We start from the raw sequence: 12,977 nt of genomic DNA, 5'->3' as shown, positions 1-12,977 counted from the left end.
TATTTATTCATTTATTTATTTCTAATTTTGGAAGGGAATATCTTCCATACTATACAAATATAAATTGCTCTGGGTAAAAGCATCAGAGAAACCAATTAACGTATTTTCCTGGCTTGCCATTTATTAATTTATGTAAGTTTAAAAATAAAACATATTTGAACAGTTATATATTCTATATACAGTTAATATGTATTGATTTTATAATATTAAACATAATTCTGCTATAAACAGAATGGAGTGACAGGTAAGAATGCGTTTATTGTTGTTATTGTTTATTATTATAAAAGTGAGTAAATGTCAAAAAGGAGCTATTCTAACTATATTATATAAACAATATTGTTTCCAAATACCGTTAATGTGGATTGATGCAGTTCTAACTGATTTTATATTATTATTTGTTTGCAGATGCCTTATCCAGGTTGACTTACAGTTACAATTGTAATTGCAATACTTTACACTAAGTTATGTGCTAGTATAACCATGTAAATAACTTGCCGATTCTTCCTGAGCAACATCCGAAGAATCCGACCCTTCCTCACAAACTATGCTACCCAGCTCCTGGTCCAGGCCCTGGTACTCTCCCGCCTAGACTACTGCAACTCCCTCCTGGCTGGCCTCCCTGCATCCGCCACCCGTCCGCTCCAGCTCATCCAGAACTCTGCTGCTCGCCTGGTGTTCTCTCTACCTCGCTTCGCCCACGCTACTCCACTACTCCGCTCGCTCCACTGGCTTCCGATCACCGCTCGCATCCAGTTCAGGACTCTTGTACTAGCCTACAGATGCCTTGACCAGACTGCACCCAGCTACCTCCAGACCCTCATCTCTCCCTACACCCCCACTCGACCTCTCCGCTCCGCCTGCACTAGAAGACTGGCTCTACCTCCGCTACGCTCCCCTGCCTCCCGAGCCCGCTCCTTCTCCACCCTTGCTCCGCAGTGGTGGAACGACCTTCCTACAGATGTCAGGACTGCCCAGTCCCTGACCACATTCCGGCGCCTCCTTAAGACTCACCTCTTCAAACAGCACCTGTAGAACTCCTCTGTTGTATCCTGGGACACTATCACCCTTCATTTAAATATGCTTTATTTTGCTCTTATCTGCCCCCTATTTTACTGCATTTAATCCTGTACTTCAGAATATTGTAATCTGCCAAGTGTTTATCCTGTAGTATTTTGTACTTATTCATATCCTGATGTAACTATCACTATTTAATCATATCCTGATGTAACTTTCACTATTATCTGCTGTATTATTGAATTGTGGTTTGTCACACTTGAAAAAATTATTGTATTTCTTGCTCTTATTGTATGAATTGTATTGTAACACTTGAATGTATTTGTATTTGCTTGCGATTGTAAGTCGCTCTGGATAAGGACGTCTGCTAAGAAATAAATAATAATAATAATAATAATAATAATAATAATAAATATCGTTTAAAAAGCATTACAGACAGTGTAGTTTACCGAAAGTTTTAAGGTGTAAATATAGTTACAAGTAAAAGCAAATACAATTGAATTACAATTAAAGCAAATGCAACCTGTGCAGATACAAAGAAGTGCCAAACAGACAAGTGCAAGAACATAACAAATATTTGCTGGCTAGCTTTTCTATTTGTTTGATTTATAATAAGTTCATAACCTGTGTGAAGAGAGTTTCTTAATGTACAAGACATGTCATCTCACACGAGGATCACAAAGCAAAGCACAACAGTTCAGGCTAAGCAAACAGCGCAATGATATCTCTTATACAAGAGACAGAATAACTTACACAACTTATATAGTAAACTACATCATGCTGTTTTAAACTATTATTATTTTGTTGTTCTTGCTGCTGTTGATATAGCTGTATTACTTCTATTGCTACTGCTAACATTGCTGCTATTGATACAACTATAATTTTGAATACTATTGCTATAGTTACTGTTACCTTTGCTGCTATTGAATTAGCTATTACTTTTATTGTTAATTGCATATGCAGGAATGCATAGCATTTTGGTCCATTTCAGGTTTTACTAACTGCAGGCCCTTGTATAAACCGTACTGAAGAAGCTGGAAAAAAAAAGTCTGCAGGTCAGAAAACCCGAAATGGCTCCTACTGCTATGCAATGGGAGTCTTATTTCCACCCCTGCTTATGTGCTTAGCCATTTTAATAATGTGCTTTTGCATATTTAAATTTGATTGCTTTTAATAGTTTTAGAGTACAATTAATTGCATTCTAAAAATTAATTGTACAATTAATAATTAAACCTTCTTTTGTACTGTAAATAGCTTAATTTGCATTAAAAATATCCTAATGATTTCTAGATCATTACATTTCAGTAGTATAGTCTCTAAGTGTGCTGAGTTCTGCCAGTCTCTGCAGTGCTTCCATTATTACTGTTATTATTATCATATGGGTTAAAATGATGATAATATTGTAAAATGTTATATATACAAGGAAAGCTCAGTAACAGAAATATTAAAAGTTAAATATGTTGTGCAGCAAAAAAGTTAAATAGTTAAAAAAAAAAAAAAAAGTTTATTCCAGTCTCCTAGTGCTAATGATGTGTAATGCCCAGGGACAAAAAAAAACCCCTGAATACAGCCTTATGCAGCAGGATTTTCTGTTACACCTATTCTCGACTGGCCCCCGCCTATCAGCGTAGAATTCTCATACTGCAGCTTTGAACCCCGCAGTTTTTTTTTGTTTTTTTTCCCACGAGTAAGGAATGGAAGATGATGGTGATGATGATGATGATGATGATGATGATGAAGATGAAAAAAGGAGAATGACAATTTTACCTTAGTTTGACGACTTATATCTCAGTGTGTATTAGAGGTATTTATGTTTTTTTTTTCACATTCGATCTAAGAAAGCTTAAAACTTTATGTTTAAAGTGGAATGGTACTTCTAAGTTATTTAGTTTTACCGCTGCAACATGGTCAAAACAGAAAAACTCTTGGTGCTGTATAGAGAGTCTCGGCAGTTCCGCCAAGTTTTTCTGACTTGTAACGAGGAACTACCGTTCCTCTCAATAGGAATAGGGGCAGTGGTATCTCCTTAGGGAGGACAGTGCAACTGCTTCTCAGTTGTACAGAGTGATCGTTACAAGAACTTTAGAGGTCAAAAGAGTTTAAGACGTAACTAAAAATAATAAAACACTAATTAGTATTTTTTTTAGTATATCCATACTGATTACTAAATATCTAGAAACAGAAGTTTAAAACATTGTGTATTTGTGGGGTCAAACGAAGAACTTGCTGAACTTGGTGTTAAGATATCTGTATTTCTTTGACCTTGAGTAGATTACTTTGTTCTGATTTTCCTTTAGTACAGAAGAGATAGATATTTGACTAATTAGTTGTCTTTATCTTAAGAAATTGATTCTTTTCAGAAGTTTTGAAGCTGTAGAAAATTATTTAAAGAGTGGAGAGTACCCAGCAAGGTCAAGGTCAGATGGAGAAAAATTCAGTCAGGAGGTTTTCAAAAAAATGTATTATAAAAGCTAAAAACATTGTATAGAAAAAATAAATCAAGATGCATTCCTGGTGTGCTTCGTTACCTGATGCCCTCCAAGTCTCCTTGCACTCCAAACTCTCAGTATTGTTGTCCTTTTGTACTCCCTTGGCTCTGAGTACCGTTAAGTGCTTAGGAGCTCAACCGAGGTTGATACAGTTCTCAAGGAGTACCATGACAACCAGGGCCACTTTGGAGAGAACAAGTGCCACCAGCGCATATCTGCCCGATTTCTGCTGGGGCACGATAAAAAAGATCTGCCAAAAATCTGTTAAACTGGCCCTGCCAAAGCAACCACTCCAGTCGATCATAGTGAACAGGCTGTGGTACATGGTGGGAATAGACCTTGTCATGTTCGTGGCCCCGCAGTTGAACAAGACTTACTGGATTTCATTAGGCCGCTGTTTCAGTTCGTTTGGTCTCGTTGGGTTTTCAGTGTCTTTGTAGTTCCTGTAAGGTAGGAACATTGCTCTGGGAATACATGACTCAGACAGGTTTAACTTTCAGGAGGCTGTGTGGTCCAGTGGTTAAGGAAAAGGGCTTGTAACCAGGAGGTCCCCGGTTCAAATCCTATCTCAGCCACTGACTCATTGTGTGACCCTGAGCAAGTCACTTAACCTCCTTGTGCTCCGTCTTTCGGGTGAGACATAATTGTAAGTGACTCTGCAGCTGATGCATAGTTCACACACCCTAGTCTCTGTAAGTTGCCTTGGATAAAGGCGTCTGCTAAATAAACAAATAATAATAATAACTTTGAAACAATATTTAACATTTATTAACGAGTCGTGTAATCCTCATACAAATCCTAACATGCTCTTATCAACACTAGCTCCGCCCCGACAGCACGTTGCGTCCTGCGTAGTGACACAGCTCAACATAATGTGTATTGCATTATGTGACATCCGCTTTTTTTTTTTTTTTTTTTTTAACAATTACTTTTTACATAGTGTAGTCGCTGCACCACTTGTCTGCCAGACCTGGTAGCTTTAACTTCAGCACCAGCTTGTACAGAAGGATGAGAAACATTTTGTGAAACATCAACAAGAACATCATCATTTTCAGCATTAGACACAGGAACAATGTCAGGAATAGAAACCACAGATGAGGCCTTAGAGAGAGCCACTAGCCGTTCACTGTGGTCAGCTCTCAGGTGCCTCCTGTTACGTCTGTATACCCTGTCGGAGGCAGTTACAACATCATAGGACCTGGGCTCCCTGCGAACATTTTGAACTGTGGCCGAGAACCACCCTTGTGTCGTCTCTAGGCGTACTGGATCCCCTGCTTTGAATGGTTTCAGAGGTGCAGCATCCCTATCATAATAAGCTTTCTGCTTAAGTTGCTGTTTGGCCAACTGTTTTGTGACATGGCGTACTGCACACGGTTTCAGTTTGCGTGACATCACAGGAATGACCCCTCGCAAGACCCTGCCCATGGGCAGCTGCGCAGGACAGTACTTCATACCTGAGATTGGAGTGTTGCGAAGGGTAAGAACAGCCAAATGGGGATCAGTGCCGGACTGCATAGCCTTTTCTAACACATGTTTGACAGTTTGTATGGTACGCTCAGCTAAACCGTTACTTTGGGCGTAGTTGGGACTGGAGTGACTAAATGTAAACCCCCATTCAGCAACCATCAGGTGTACTTCCTTGCTCGCAAAGGGCATGTTGTCTGCCAGTACTACCTTAGGAATGCCATGTCTTGCAAAAATAGCTTTCAATTTGCCTATCACTGTTGCACCTGTTTTGTCAGGCAGCTGCTGAATTTCAGGAAATTTGGAATGGTAATCAACAACTACTAAGTAGCTGTGTGAGTTAAAATCAAATATGTCAAACCCAACTTTCAACCATGGAATGTCAGGAATGTTGTGGTTAATGAGAGGCTCTTTGTGGTTGGCTGGAAGCAGTGCCTGGCATGGGTCACATTGTTGAATGCATAATTCTATGTCAGCACCCATGTTGGGCCTGAACATGTACTCTCGAGCATATGCCTTGGTTCTATTGACACCTTGATGTGCTACATGCAATCTCTCTAACATCAATGTTCTAAGTTGAATAGGAATTACCACTCTATCACCAAACAGTACCACTCCGTCTTGAACTCGCAGTAGATGCTTGATTGACCTAAAGGGTTTGGCAAATGGATGGGTTTTGGACAGCCTGTCTGGCCAGGCACTGGTCAGCAGTTTCTTTACTTCATTAACCTGAGGGTCTTTGTCTGTTTCCTCACGTATTTTGTCTAACAAATTATCTGGCAATGAAACACTTTTTTGTATGCTATTGATAACTCTGTCTTCAAATCGCTCTATGTTCCATTCTGTCTCTGGGGAAAGAAGCCCTGGACAGAAGATCAGCAATGACTACCTTTAACCCCGGGACATAAGCTATTGACAGATTGTATTTTTGCAATTGTAACAACATGGGCTGTAAGCATGCTGGGGTCTGTGCCATTGATTTGTGGAATATCGCCTCTAACGGCTTGGGATCGGAGTGCACTACTGTAGTTCTACCATAGACATATTGGTGAAATTTGCGAATACTATGGCAAGTAATTCCTTCTCAATTTGCGCGTAGTGTTGCTCGCATCTGTTCATCGTCCTGGAAGCGAAAGCTATAGGTTGCCCTTCCTGCAGTAAGCACGCACCCAACCCGTCTTTTGACGCATCAGTCTGGACCACTAACGGGAGGGATGGGTTGTAAAATCTGAGTACAGGTGCTTGACAGATGACTGACTTGAGCTTAAGTAGTGCTTGTTCTTGTTCCGGACCCCATTGCCAGATTATGTCCTTATGTAGCAGCAGTCTAAGTGGGGCTGTAATATCAGCCTCGTTTGGGATATACTGTGCTAGATACCTTGTCACGCCGAGGATTCTCTGCACCCCTTTTTTGTCTGCAGGAGAGGGAAAAGCCCTGATTGCTTCAATTTTGGCAGGATCTGGTTGCACTCCTTGTGCTGACACAATGTGTTCCATCTAAGCTACTTGCTGCACATTGAATTGTATTTTCTCACTATTGAACTTGACTCCTTTTTCACGGGCTCTGTTAAGCACCTGTAGTAGGATTTTGTCATGTTCAGTGTGTGATTCTGCAGCGATTATCATGTCATCAGCGATTATGTGTACGCCACTGATGTCGCCAAAAGCCTCGTAGTTTTTCAGTTGAAATACCTCACTAGCAGATTTAATTGCCAAAAGGCATTCTGCAGAATTGGTATTGCCCCCATGGTGAGATAAAAGTGCACAGATCTGCTGACTGCCTGTCTAACTGCACCTGCCAGTAGCCATCTTTTTTGTCTACGATGGTGAAGATGCGCTTGCCTGACAATTTGCCCAGAACCTTACTACTGTAGGTATGGAAAAATGCTGCTGCTGTATGGCTTTGTTCAGGGCTCTGGGGTCTAAACAAATGCGCAACTTACCTCTGGATTTCTTTTCTGTGACCACCAGGTTGTTGACCCATGGGGTGGGCTTGGTGACCTTGCGGATAACCCCGCGTGCTTCTAGTTTTGTCAAAACATCCCTGAGCCTGTCTAGTACAGCTAGCGGTACCTTTCTACAGCCGATTATAACAGGAGGTACACTGGGGTCTACATAGATGTGGTGAGTACATGGGAACTGCCCAAGGTCATCAAAAATATCAGTGTACTCTTTCAGCATCTGTTCTCTAGTGATGTCGGCCTGATTGTCAATGCTAAGTACTCTGCGCACTAAGTCTAGAGCCGTGCATGCATCTCTGCCAAGAATGGGTGTATCCGACACATTGGTGACGAAGAATGGTAATATGTGTACAGTGTCGTCCCGTTTTTTAGAGGAGTGTCTATGGTATGCGATTCTGACCACCGATGGGCCCAGAATTGGTGTCTTTCGAATATTTCATTGCTTTTCGGCTCACAGTATGCTTTCAGAGCGCCTAGTACCTCACCCGCTGTCTGTTTAGTCGGGTCTGCAAAAACAATATTCAGCCCGTTGTATATGTCAAGACCATCTTGTCCTAACATGTGTAAAATAGTGGCAACTTGGGAATTTCGTCAGATTCTTTGTTTAGACCTGACGCAACTGAATATATTTCGAATCGCTGTTGCCATCGTTTCCAATTTTCAGTGAGATTCCCCTTAGTTTATAAGGAAGGGGAGGTGCTAGTTGTTCCATTTTGGGTTAACAATCAAAACTACGTATAGTCTAAGCACTTTATCTTTCAACACAATTCTCAAATACAATATCTGATAACTCACATAGGGATACACTGTTCGATTTAGTCCATGATGAGTGAGTGTCCTTTCTGTATTGAAGTCTGCGTTGCTGGTTTCCCGTCTTAGCTGGGCTCTGGTTAGATGTTGTCAGGTGCAGCTCCACGATGCCTTGTCTCCGGTGTGGACCTCAGATCATTGTGGATGAAACAGCTGGATTGCGGCGTCCGCGAGTTGTAGGCTGGTCCCTGATTGCTGTCGTCTCGGTCTGGTCCTCTTGTGGTGTTGTGGTCCATTCCAGGTTGCTGCGGGTGGTCCGTGGTGGTGTGCTGTACTACGGCCTCTGTTGCACTGAAGGTTAGTTTTTTTTGTTTATTTTATATATATATATATATATATATATATATATATATATATATATATATATATATATATATATATATATATAGTGAAGGGTTTTAGTCCTTCGGGTTCTTTTTCAGCACTTTAAATGACCCAGCCACACACAAAACTTGATTTTTAAAAGCGCTATTGCACTATTTTTTTAATAGTCACAAAAACCAAAATAAACAAAACAAACACTTAGCTCTTTACGAGCACTAACTAGACAGGCAGGTCCCTGACTCACTCGCAGGACGGCTATACCGTTTACCTGCCAAACACCTTAAACAAAAACCACACAGGTTTAATGCAGCATACTTTTGTACCTCACGACTGTCAGGAAGCAGAGCACTCCTTTCTGCCTCCTTCTCCTTAGCAGCCTAGAACAGACTGGCTGCTCTCTTTAAATACCCTGCACCTGGCTCTGATTTACAATGATCCCCAGGTGCAGGGGATAATTAAATAATAAAACAATTAACAGAAAAACAATTAAACAATAAGCAAATTAACAAAATGTGCATATGCACATGTTTTCTGCAGGGAGGATATTAACCCCCTCCCTGCTGTGTTACAATATATATATGCACTCAATTTTCGAGAGAGAAAAAAAAGCTTTTATGATTTTTATGTTCTCGTTTTTTTTTTTTGTTTTTTTTTCACTTTGAAGAGGAGGAAGAGTGGCCTGCTTTACTTCTGACACCTTGTCATGTTTGTGGCCCCGCAGATGAACGAGACTTACTGGATTTCATTAGGCCGCTGTTTCAGTTCGTTTGGTCTCGTTGGGTTTTCACAGTCTTTGTAGTTCCTGTAAGGTAGGAACCTTGCTCTGGGAATACATGACTCAGACAGGTTTAACTTTGAAACAATACTTAACATTTATTTTTAAACAAATTTTTTTTTTTACTAATTTAAAAGAATTTAGTCGTCGCCAATTTTTTTACCCCGGTTTTCTCCCCAATTTAGCATGCCCAATCATTATCTGTATCCTCGGCCCACCACTCGCAACCCCCCCGCCGACTCGGGAAACGGCGGCTGGAGCACGCGTCCTCCGAAACGTGCTCCTGCCAAGCTGTCATTTTTCACACTGCGGATCCACAGCAATGCTACCAGACCTATAGTGCCGGAGGACAACACAGAACTGGCAGCTCCACTGCAGAACCACAGGCACCCTATCGGCCACAGGGGTCGCTGATGCGCGGTGAGCCATGGATTCCCCTGCCGACCTAAGCCCTCCCTACCCGGGCAGCGCTCGGCCAATTGTGCGCCACCCCATAGGAACTCCCGATCACGATCAGCTGTGACATAGCCTGGATTCGAACCTGCGATTTACAGGCTATAGGGCACATCCTGCGCTCCGCGTGGAGCGCCTTTACTGGATGCGCCACTCGGGAGCCCCTACTTAACATTTATTAACGAGTCGTGTAATCCTCATACAAATCCGAACATGCTCTTATCAACACTAGCTCCGCCGCGACAGCACGTTGCGTCCTGCGTAGTGACACAGCTCAACATAATGTGTATTGCATTATGTAACAGACCTGATCGGTCCCCTGCCAAAAACAGATGCAGGTAACGTGTACTTGCTGACAATGACCTGCTATTTCACCAAGTGGGTGGAGGCAGAGCCCATTCCCTGCAAAGTAGGCGATGAAGTGGGGGTAAAATTAATCCTACTATCACATAACCAGTTCACAGCAAGTGTTTTTTTTTTCTGTCTACTTTTACAAACTGTTTTTGATTCTCAAAATACATGAAACTGTAGTCGCTTCTTTATATCACACAGTGACTTAGCTATTGTTACACCTGTTTGCAGTTAATTTATATTGTTAATATATTGTAAGAAGAAAAAGATGACTTACACTCACATAATAAAACTTTATTTTATTTAATATTTAAGGCATTCTTAAAAACTGACATTTCAACTGCAAGGTTTTCATCAGGTTAAATTGAAACCAAAGAGTCAATCACTTTTTTAAAGGCTCAGTCTATGAGCATAATTGAAAACACCCGAAACATCAGATAGTGATCATTTAATAATTTACATTTCAATACCATGACTACATAAGACATAACATAAGTAATCATTACCAATCAATTTATAAAATGTATTAATTTAAATTGTAAATGATACATTTTAATTGTTTTGATATAAATACTATATTTAATGGGTCTATGTGAGAGGGGAGGGATCTGGACTTGCCGTCAGGCGTGAGCTTGTCATTGGCTGGGGGGTGGGGTGAATGACTGAATAAAAGGGCACTGTTTTGTATCCTCTCTGGCTCATACAGGAAGTATAGTACAGCGTGACTTCATGACAGAATCCTGATACTCTGAAGGGAAACTGGAAACTCTGGAGCAGTCGGGGAGACAGTACGGCAACTCCAGCGTGAGACACACAGAGCCGGTTATTTCCTTGTCACTGTCTTAGATAGTTAGCTTAGCGGGACTGAGCTGTCCCACAGTGTATAAGAGAGGATATTGAGTAGTGCCTGTTTCTCTGGGCTTCCACCACTAGAGGGAGCACCGAGCCGCGGTTAAAAACCTGCACACTATATTTTGTGGTTTTGTCACAGATTTCAACCCAGAAAAACAAAAAGGGGACGCCGGGCCGCTAAGAATGAGGGCTGGCAATGGAGTCTGGTCATGTTCGGGTAGGGGTGGTTGTTGAAGGTTCTGGGGGGGAGGTGCAGGAGCCAGCACAGGGGCCTGGTCCATCCACCTCCGCTCAGGACCAACCTGACCCCAAGTTGGAAGCCATGATAGCTGATTTTTTAGCTTGGCCCCGTGACTTTCAACTCAAGAAAGGATGTGACGACGCACTGGGCCGGCTATTTGAGCAAGCAGCTATAGTTAATGGTCAGGTGGTTGAGCCCAGTCGTGTTGCCACGTACCCACACTTTGAAACTGACAGTGATCTACTGTATCGGGTTAATAAATTGCACCAAATCGGTGAGGTGCGTTGCCAGTTGCTTGTCTCTAAACCCTTTAGGGAGGATTTCTTGCATATGGCTCACGCTGTTCCCCTGTCTGGTCACTTGGGTAGGGACAAAACTAAAGCGAGACTTGAGGCACGGTTCAATTGGCTGGGGCTGGATGGCGATGTGAGGCGGTTTTGTGAGCAGTGCCCAGAGTGCCATGAGCCCCCCTTGTGCCATTGCCACTTGTGGAAGCTCCGTTTGAGCGTATTGGGGTACATATAGTTGAACCGCTGGAGCGAAGTATGTTGGGATACACGCACCTGTTGGTTATTCTGGATTGCGCTACGCGTTATCCAGAGGCCATACCGCATACCTGAATGTAAAAGGCAGGTAGTGAAAGCAGAGATTGAGGAAATGCTCAAGCTGGGGGTAATAGAAGAGTCCAAGAGTGACTGGAATAGTCCAATCGTTTTAGTAGATAAGCCAGACGGGTCGACACAATTTTGCATTGATTTTATAAGAGTGAATGAAAAATCGAAGTTTGATGCTTATCCCATGCCCCGGGTTGATGAATTGCTGGAGCGTTTTAGCACGGCTCATTTTATGACAACACTCGATTTAACGAAGGGGTACTGGCAGATACCCCTAACCCCAGAATCACAGGAGAGAACAGTGTTTTCGACTCCCTTCATGTTATACCAGTTTATTACCATGCCCTTTGGGTTGCATGGAGCACCGGCCACTTTCCAGCGGATGATGGATCGCATTTTGCGGCCCCATCAGCAGTACGCTGCTGCTTACATAGATGATGTGGTTATCCACAGTGAGGACTGGCCGAGTCATCTGTGTAAGGTAGCGGCAGTGCTGCAGTCCTTGCGGTAGGCTGGACTCGCTGCTAACCCAAAGATGTGTGCAATTGGGAAGAGTGAGTCGGAGTATTTGGGGTATCGAGTAGGAGGCGGCCAGATCAGACCGCACAAAAACCCAGGTGCGTTCTTTCTTGGGACTGGCGGGATATTATCGTAAATTCATCCCAAGCTTTGCTACTGTCGCCGCTCCCTTGACAGACCTAATCCGGAAGGCTGCCCCAAATACGGTCCAATGGAGCCGTGTCAGAGGGCCTTTTTCACCTTGAAGAGGAGACTGTAGTCGGAGGTTTACCCTACAGACAGATGCGTCTGAGACAGGTCTCGGGGCAGTGTTGTCCCAGGAGGTATGGGGAAGTGAAGTGAGCACCTGGTCCTATATATCAGCAGGATTCTCCTTCCCTGCGAGAAAAACTATAGTACCATCGAGAAGGAGTGTCTCGCAGTAAAACTGGCAGTCGAGGCACTCCGGTACTACCTCCTGGGGCGACACTTCACCCTTGTCACAGATCATGCCCCATTAGCATGGCTCCACTGAATGAAGGATAACAACACCAGAATCACGCAGTGGTACCTGGCGCTGCAGCCCTATGCCTTCAGGGTTGTCCACCAAGCAGGAAAACTACACCAAAATGCTTTTTTTTTTTCTCGGGAAGGCATAGGGGTGTAGAATTTTCTAATGGACCGGTGGTACCATTCTGAGGGGGAAGGAGGTGTGAGAGGGGAGGGATCTGGACTGGCTGTCAGGCGCATGCGTGAGCTTGTAGGGGGTTCGGACACCCCGTGTATTCCCACGCTGTCAGGCAATGTCTTGTTGACAGGAGTCAGCTGTGAAGAAATCGGCTGACGCTCTGTCATTGACTGGGGGGTGGGACGACACGTGAGTGAATGACTGGATAAAAGGGCACTGTTTTGTATCCTCTCTGTATCCTCTTTGTATCCTCTCTGACTCTGGAGCAGTGAGTCGGGGAGACCTTGCGGCAACTACAGCATAAGACACACAGACCCAGTGGTACAAGCAAACCACGCACCTTGTCACTGTCTTGGATAGTTAGCTTAGCAGGACTGAGCCGTCTCACAGTGTGTAAGAGAGGATATTGAGCAGTGCCTGTTTCTCGGGGCTTCCAACGCTAG

Source organism: Acipenser ruthenus, chromosome 5 (assembly GCF_902713425.1).
Source record: "Acipenser ruthenus chromosome 5, fAciRut3.2 maternal haplotype, whole genome shotgun sequence".
Lineage (NCBI taxonomy): Eukaryota > Metazoa > Chordata > Actinopteri > Acipenseriformes > Acipenseridae > Acipenser > Acipenser ruthenus.
Note: the sequence above shows the minus strand (reverse complement) of the source record.